General features: G+C 36.1%; 1 non-coding gene across 1 annotated transcript; it reads right to left on the bottom strand.

Annotated features, from left to right (window-relative positions):
* Positions 1-282: 282 nt before the first annotated feature.
* On the bottom strand, positions 283-388 carry LOC132301977 (small nucleolar RNA R71). Its single transcript, XR_009480701.1, has one exon. It is a non-coding gene; the product is annotated as a small nucleolar RNA R71 (small nucleolar RNA).
* Between the last annotated feature and the right edge of the window lie 7,934 nt (positions 389-8,322).

Genomic DNA, 8,322 nt, shown 5'->3' on the forward strand with positions numbered 1-8,322 from the left:
CCCATTTTGAGATTAAGCCTGCTATGATTCAAATGCTTCCTACCTTCTATGGGTTTGCAATAGAGGATCCCTATAAGCATCTAGATGTGTTTTTGGAATTGTTTTCAACTACCAAGTTGAACACTTTAACCAATGATTCATTCAGAATGCGTCTTTTCCAATTCTCTCTTAAGGAAAAAGCAAGAATTTGGTTGCAGTTCCTTCTAATAAATTCCATATCTATATGGGACATGTTGCAACAGGAGTTCTTTAAGAAGTACTACACTATGGGTAAAACCACACAAATGAGAAGAGAAATCATGGCATTTTCCCAAATCCCAGGAGAACAGCTCCATAATGCATGGGAGAGATATAATGATCTTCTAAGAAAATGTCCACACCATGATATTGCTCAATGGCACTTAATACAAATCTTCTACGATAGTCTTATAGACTCATATAGAAACATGGTTGGTGCTTCCAGTAATGGAGCTTTTCTACGTAAGAGTCTGGCTGATGCTTGAGAACTGTTTGAGGCCCTAAGTGAAAACTCAGTACAAAACGCTTCTTCCTCTAGGTCTAGGTCTTCACTTGGAATGCATAAGGTTGAAAAACTTTATGAGGTAGATAAATCTAGTGAGTTAGCCGCTTAAATAGAAGCCTTGAACCGTTGGTTTGATCAAATTTTATCATCTGGCTTTGCTCCTGTTGGTAATCCACTAACTGCCTTACCTAAGGAAGTTTGTTCCATCTGTATTAATCCAAACCATTTTGCTGATGCTTGCCCTTTGCTGGGACAATCATCTGAGATCCCATAAGAGCAAGTGAATGCTGCATTCTATAGACCAGCCTATAATCCATATTCTTCTACATATAATCTTGGCTGGAGAGATCATCCCAATCTGTCATGGCATAATCAAAATCAAGGAAACACTGCTCCCCAATCTTAGGGGCAATTTCAAAATTCATCCAATCTTATGCCACAAAATAATTCTTTCAACCAATCTGGTATTTACCTTCCACCTCAGTTTAGGAATCAACCTTCTCAAGCTCCTAATCTTCCACCTCCTCCTAGAAATTCTACGTTTAAAGAATAAGTACTGAATGCTCTTGTTGATCTTAAAGCCAATACCCAACATCTGAATTCTCATGCTCAAGCCATAGCAAAGCTAGAGGCATAAGTTGGGCAAATAACGAGTACTCTATCTCAAAGAGAGGATGGAAAGCTGCCTAGTCAGCCAATAGCCAACCCAAAAGGGCAGACTTACATAATTGATGAAGCCAATTCCTCAAGTATTCATCATGATCAAGTTTAGGCTATCACTACATTGAGGAGTGGTAGAGTGGTTGATAACCAAGTTGAAAAAGGACAGGAGGAAAAAGAAAGGCTTAGGATTCCCATTGTTCCTATCATTCATCGTTCACATCCCAAGAATGTTTCCTCGAGTGCTATTCCACAATGCACAAAAGGAGTTGAAGGTGGAGTCACTTCTTCATCTACTCCTAACCCTGAGACAACTTATGAGCCAAAAGCGCCATATCCTGAATGTCTCAAGGAACCCTCCCACTTTGGTAAACAAGGGGAGAAAATTCAAGATATGATTGAGGTCTTTAAATAGGTCAAAATCAATCTTCCTCTGTTCGATGCTATAAAGCAAATTCCAGCCTACTCCAAATTTCTAAAGGACTTATGCACTCTAAAGAAAAAATCCAAAAGCCAAGTTCTTAAGAAAATTTGTCTTACCGAGCAAGTCAGTGCTATTCTTAAGTATAATACTCCTCTAAAGGTTAAAGATCCTGGTGCTTCTACAATTTCTTGTATCATAAGAAACATTATGATAGAGCATTCACTTCTTGATCTTAGAGCAAGTGTTAATCTTATTCCTTACTCGGTGTTTGAGAAGTTAGGTTTGAAAGAATTAAAACCTACGTCAGTTGTTCTATAGCTTGCTGACCGTTCTGTTAGACAACCACGAGGTATTGTTAAAGATGTAATCATAAAAGTGGACAAGTTCAATTTTTTGGTCAATTTTCTAGTTCTTGATAGAGAACTGGTCCACGATTTCAAAAAGTATATTCCAATCATTCTTGGGTGACCTTTTCTAGCCACAGCTAATGCTTGCATTAATTGTAGGACTAGAGCCATGGATTTATCTTTTGGGAATATAAAAGTCAAGTTAAACATCTTCAATGCTATTCATCATCCCCATGATGATAGTGAATACTTCTTCCTTGATGTTATTGATGAGTTGGTTGAGGAATCACTCCCAACTATTTTATCCAAGGATCCTTTAGAAGCTTTCCTGAATCACTCCAATTATAAAGATTTTGATATCAATTCCTCAATAGCTGAAATGAATTCTTTGCTCAATTCCACTCTTATCACAGATTTTCCTCCATGAAAATCTAGGTTAAAGCCTCTTCCACCACTTTCTAGTACTCCGCCTATTCCTTCTTTAGAGTCTCCACCTAAGCTTAAGCTTAAGCCACTACCAGAAAAGCTTAAGTATGCTTTCTTGGGTTTAAATGACACCCTCCCGGTGATCATTGCTTGCAATCTGACAAGTTCCCAAGAAAGTAGTATTTTAAAAGTTCTTGAGCAAAATAAAAAGGCTATTGGGTGGAGTGTAGCTGATTTGAAAGGAATTAGCCCCACAATTTGCATGCATCAAATTCATTTGGATGAGGATTCTCAAACATCTCGGGAACTCCAACGAAGATTGAATCCTAATATGAAGGAAGTAGTTTTGAAGGAAGTTGTGAAGTTACTAGATGCGGGAATAATCTATCCCATCTCAGATAGCAAGTGGGTGAGTCCTACTCAGATAGTACCTAATAAGACAGGTATTACAGTAGTTGAGAATTCTAAAGGAGAATTAGTTCCATAGCGCACCACTACTGGATGACGTGTGTGTATTGATTACCAGAAACTCAACTTCACTACTAGAAAAGATTATTTTCCACTTCCATTCATTGATCAGATTCTAGAGCGATTGGTTGGCCAGAGCTATTATTGCTTTTTAGACGGATATTTTGGCTATAATCAGGTGGCCATTGATCCTAAGGATCAAGAGAAAGCTATTTTCACTTTGCATGTAGATGCATGCCTTTCAGATTATGTAATACGCCAACAACATTCCAGAGGTGTATGATGTCTATCTTTTCGGATATGGTTGAAAAGTTTCTCAAAGTCTTTATGGATGCCTTATCTTTTTTCGGGTCTACATTTGAAAACTGTCTCCAAAATCTTTCCCTAGTGCTTTAGCGTTGTAGGGAAACCAATCTTATTCTTAGTTGGGAGAAGAGCCATTTTATGGTTCAAGAGGGTATTATTTTGGGACATATCATTTCAGAGAGAGGTATTGAAGTTGATGAGCTAAAGTAGATTAGATCTCCAAATTGCCTCCTCTTACCTTCGTAAAGGAAGTGTGATCATTTCTTGGGCATGCCTGGTTTTGTCGATACTTCATTAAAGATTTTAGCAAAATTTCTTGTCCTTTGTGTAATCTACTTAGAAAGGACGCTTCTTTTGTCTTTGGTGAATTGTGCCTTGAAGCTTTCCAAAAGCTTTGCTCTCTTCTTTCTTCAGCTCCTATCATGAATCCTCCTAACTGGGCTCTTCGATTTGAGATTATGTGTGACGTATCTGATTATACTATAGGTGCTGTCTTGGAAAAATAAGTGGATAAGCTTCCTCATGTTATCTACTATATGAGGAAAACTCTTTCAGATGCACAATTAAATTATACCATTACTGAAAAAGATTTGCTCGTAGTTATCTTCGCTTTGGACAAAAATTAGATCATATCTATTAGGTTCCAAAGTCATAGTCAATTTTGATCATTTTGCTTTGAAACATCTTCTTTCTAAAAAGGAAATTAAGCCCCGATTGATTCGATGGATCCTCTTCCTTCAAGAGTTTGATTATGAAATCTAGGATAAGAAAGGGTCAGAGAATGTTATAGCTGACCATCTTTCTAGAATTTTGATTGAGGATACCTCAACTTCACTTCCAGTTTATGATTCTTTCCCTGATGAACAATTGTTTAAGGTTTCTTATAAGGATTTGCCTTGGTTTGCTAATATTGTGAATTATCTCGCAATAGGAAAATTCCTTTGTCTTGGTCGAAGCTGGAAAAGGACCAATTTGTCTCTCAAATTAGAATGTACTATCGGGAAGATCCTCAACTATTCAAATATTGTGCTAATCAAATCATTCGTAGATGCATTCCTGAGAGTGAGTTTCCTAGTATTCTGACCTTCTGTCATAGTTTGGCATGTGAAAGTCATTTCAGTGCAAAGAAAACTGCAGCTAAAATTCTTTAGTGTGGTTTCTTTTGGCCTTCACTCTTTCAAGATGCATACTTATTTTGTAGGTCATGCCTTAGATGTTAGCAGCTAGGCTCAATTTTTAGAAGGAACATGATACCCTTAACTCTAATCCTCGTTATTGAGGTTTTTGATTTTTGGGGTATTGATTTCATGGGTCCTTTTATTCTGTTTAATTATAATGAATACATTCTTGTGGCTGTTGACTATGTGTCTAAATGGGTTGAAGCAGTAGCTAGTAAAACCGCCGATCACGCAATCGTGGTTGAGTTCATTCAAATGAACATTTTTAGTCGGTTTGGTATGCCATGAGCTATTATTAGTGATGGGGGTGCTCACTTCTGTAATAGGTTTTTCCGTACTTTGGTATAAAGATACTCCATCACTCATAAAGTTGTTTCTCCCTATCATTCCCAAACAAGTGGCCAAGTAGAAATATCCAATCGTGAAATTAAGAGAATTCTTGAAAAAATGGTTAAGCCAGATCGTAAATGTTACCCAAGAATTGACTCTAGAGGGGGGTGAATAGAGTCAATGGCCAATTTTCGCAAATTATAAAAATACAATTTCTAATTAACAATATAACCAATTATGCAATAATCAACATATGAAAGTAAACAAGTTATAGCACAATTGTAAAAGAAATAAGGGAAGAGAAATTGCAAACACGGTGATTTTTGCGAGGTTCGGAAACTCTTACTCCTCGGCTCAAGATCCCTCTTGAGACTTCCTAATCCACTATAGCTTCTCCTTATGGGTGGAGAGCAAACCTTTATATGAAGGAATACCTTGTTTCACCTTGCTAAAAGACAACCTCTCTTAGTCTTCCTTTAGGTCACACCAACCCTTACAAATTGAAGCTAGCTTGCTTCTTCTTCCTTAAACCGCACAAGCCTTTACAAATGAATATCAAATTTGCTGCATATAAATATATCTCTCAAAGATTGATATGCAAATCAAAGCTCACAACTAGAGTATTTATGAATATAAAAGAAGCTCAACACTCTATAAATATGAATGAGAGAGGATGATATAAGTGAAGAATATAAGCTCTTATAATCTCTCAAGTGTATGATAGAGCACAAACTTTATGAAAATTCAAGCAAAAGCAAAAGCCCTTTGAATCCTTAGTTGAATCTCTCAAGATAGTATACGAGTGAATGAGAGAGATGAGAGGAAATGAAAGCTCAATGAAAGCTTCTTTAAATGATCTTCAAGGATTGTAGAATGCTCTCTTTAATGGTATATTTACTTCTGTAGACCAACCATCTATATATAAAGAAATATTACGCTCAATATAGCTGTTAGAAGTGGTTGGGGTCAATAAATGAAAAAGTTTCCGTTGCAATTCAAAACCCCAGAAGGAGCCAGCTTTTATAAAATAAGAGAAGGTGGCTCGCTAGCCTTGAAAGCCAGATCTCCATTGCATGGAGCCGGCTCCCAGCCTCTAAGAGCTTGCTCCCTATTTTTGGAAGCTTGCTCTTTAGTTGGAAGAATTAATTTTTTGTTAAAAAAGCCTACTGGAATGTTGAGAGCATACTCTTTCTTTCATGGAGTATGCTCTATCTTTTATAGAGCCTGCTTTACTTTGAATGGAGCCAGCTCTATTTTCCTTGAGGGCGCTGGCTCTACTTCTTATAGAGGCGGCTCTTTCTTCATGGAGGCTGCTCCTAATTTTGGATTGGACAGAAAAGAGTATGACTTCAAATGGACATAACTTAGTCCATATAACTCCAAATGAGGTGAAATTTGAGTCTAAATTTATTACCTTGAAGTAAGCTTTCTAATGCCACCAGTCTTTCTCAAAAAATCTAAGCACAGAAATAGTTATGGCCATTTTAGTGCAACCTGGTCAGGAATTTCGCAAACCAGAAACCCGCATCTTGTGATGGTTATATCTCACTCAATTCAAAACCAATTTAGGTAAAATTTGAGTCTAAAATCAAGAGCTCGAAGTCAAATTTCTAATGCACCTAGCCTTACTTAAAAAATCTAACTACAAAAATAGTTATAGCAGTTTCAGTACAGGCTAGTTTAGAAATTTTCTAGGTTGAAAATTGCTTTTTATGAGATAGCCATCTTTCTAGCACCTAGGACTTTGATGTATGGTTTAATTCAGTTCAAGTCCAATTTCTAAGAGTCTATGGACACACAAGAATGCTAAATATGAAGTGCATTGTGTCCTAGAGTCATATAACAAATCATGGTAACAAAGGCTTTAAAGATGAAAAATTAATTTCAATGCCTTTTCCTTTACTTTCTAGAGACCAAAATAAATATAATGATTAATGTGCATGGTCCTAGAATTTCTAGCTTAAGTAATGAGTTCTTCCAAAGCTTATCAAGCTTGAACTAACTCATTCTTAGCAAAGACTTCATATGTCAATATGAATAAAGTGTATAGTCTATTGCTAATGGACATAGGAACATATGAATTATGTATGATATGAATGGTCCTATAATTTTGAGCTTCAAAATATATTCAAATATACTTTGACATTAAATATTAAGCTCTCACCATCCTATCTACCCTTTTCTTCATTCTTTGACCATAATCGTTTAGGCTTGATGAAGACTTGCTTTCTTTCTTTGAAATGCTTGAATGATCTTTGAAGTCTGAGTTTTTCTTTGATTGAATGTTCCTTTAATTTTTTGCAACTTTTAAGGCTTCCTTGAATCCATTGCTTAAATGCTAGGAATACTTGGAATGGATATTTTAGCTCATCTTTGAGGATTGGATATTAATCATCTATACATCACTCAATGAAAATATTAGTACTTAAATATCATTAATGATTTGTAATCATCAAAACATAATATTGGCCTTTAGATAAAATCCTTAGGCCAACAGTAAAGATAGGTCTTATAGACTGAATGATGTTTTGTGGGCTTACTGTACTGCTTTTAAGACTCCAATTGGTATGTCACCTCACCATCTTGTCTATGGTAAAGGGTGCCATCTTCCTATAGAGTTAGAACACAGAGCTTTCTGGGCATAAAAAAACTCAATTTTGATATGACATTTGTTGGTTCTAATAGGAAGCTTCAATTAACTGAGCTTGAAGAATTACGTAATGATGCGTATGAAAGTGTTAAGGTTTACAAAGCAAATACTAAGGCATTTCAAGACAAGTATATCTTGTGTAAGACTTCTGAGACTAGGAAGAGTGTTTTGTTGTTTAATACACAACTGAAACTTTTTCTTGGAAAGTTAAAGTCACGTTTGGAAGGTTCATACATGGTTATTTCTGTTACACTTTATGGTGCAATGGAGATACAAGATTGCAAGACTGGACAACTATCTAAGGTCAATGGACAGAGTCTGAAACCCTATATAGAGGGTAGTGTGTAGAGAGGCACACTGGAGGCAGTAGAATTTCATGATCCCATTTACTTGGACTAGAGAGGTTGGGTTTTCGTCGAGCTATCGACGTTAAACTTAGCATGTTGTCGAGCTGTCGATGTTAAACTTAGCATTTGTATGTTGTACCATAGTTTTATTTCATTTATTTTAGCTTGTGGTTCAATTATTTTTCAAGGTTTAGTAATTTTTAGCTTTATTTTATTTATAGTTTAGTTTAGTTTTAGTTTGAAAAAGAAAAAGAAAATAAAAATCCAAAAATTTGTCACAATGCTCGAGCCTGAAAGTTGCGACTCGAGCATTAGTAGTTACAGGCTCGAGCATCAGTACCTAAAGCTCGAGCCTTTCATCATCGTTAAATTTAGGGTTTTCAGCGATTATGCTTGAGCCTTACACTTGAGGCTTGAGCCTCTGTACTTTAAAATATTAAAAAAACTCGAGCCATAGATGAAACCCTCGTGCCTTTGCCTTCTTTCATCCCCAATCGCTCCCAATTCTCTCAAATCTCTTCACTCTCATCATTTACATCATATCAAGAATTGATTCACAGCAAGAGGTAAGGATTATACTCCTTCTTTGGTCAATTTATGATATATATATATATATATATATATATATATATATAATATCTCTAGTCGATTTTCTACTCCAAT

Source organism: Cornus florida, unplaced genomic scaffold, assembly GCF_030987335.1.
Source record: "Cornus florida cultivar Cherokee Brave unplaced genomic scaffold, ASM3098733v1 CherokeeBrave_3.0.0_Hap2_Chr03, whole genome shotgun sequence".
Taxonomy (NCBI): Eukaryota; Viridiplantae; Streptophyta; class Magnoliopsida; order Cornales; family Cornaceae; genus Cornus; species Cornus florida.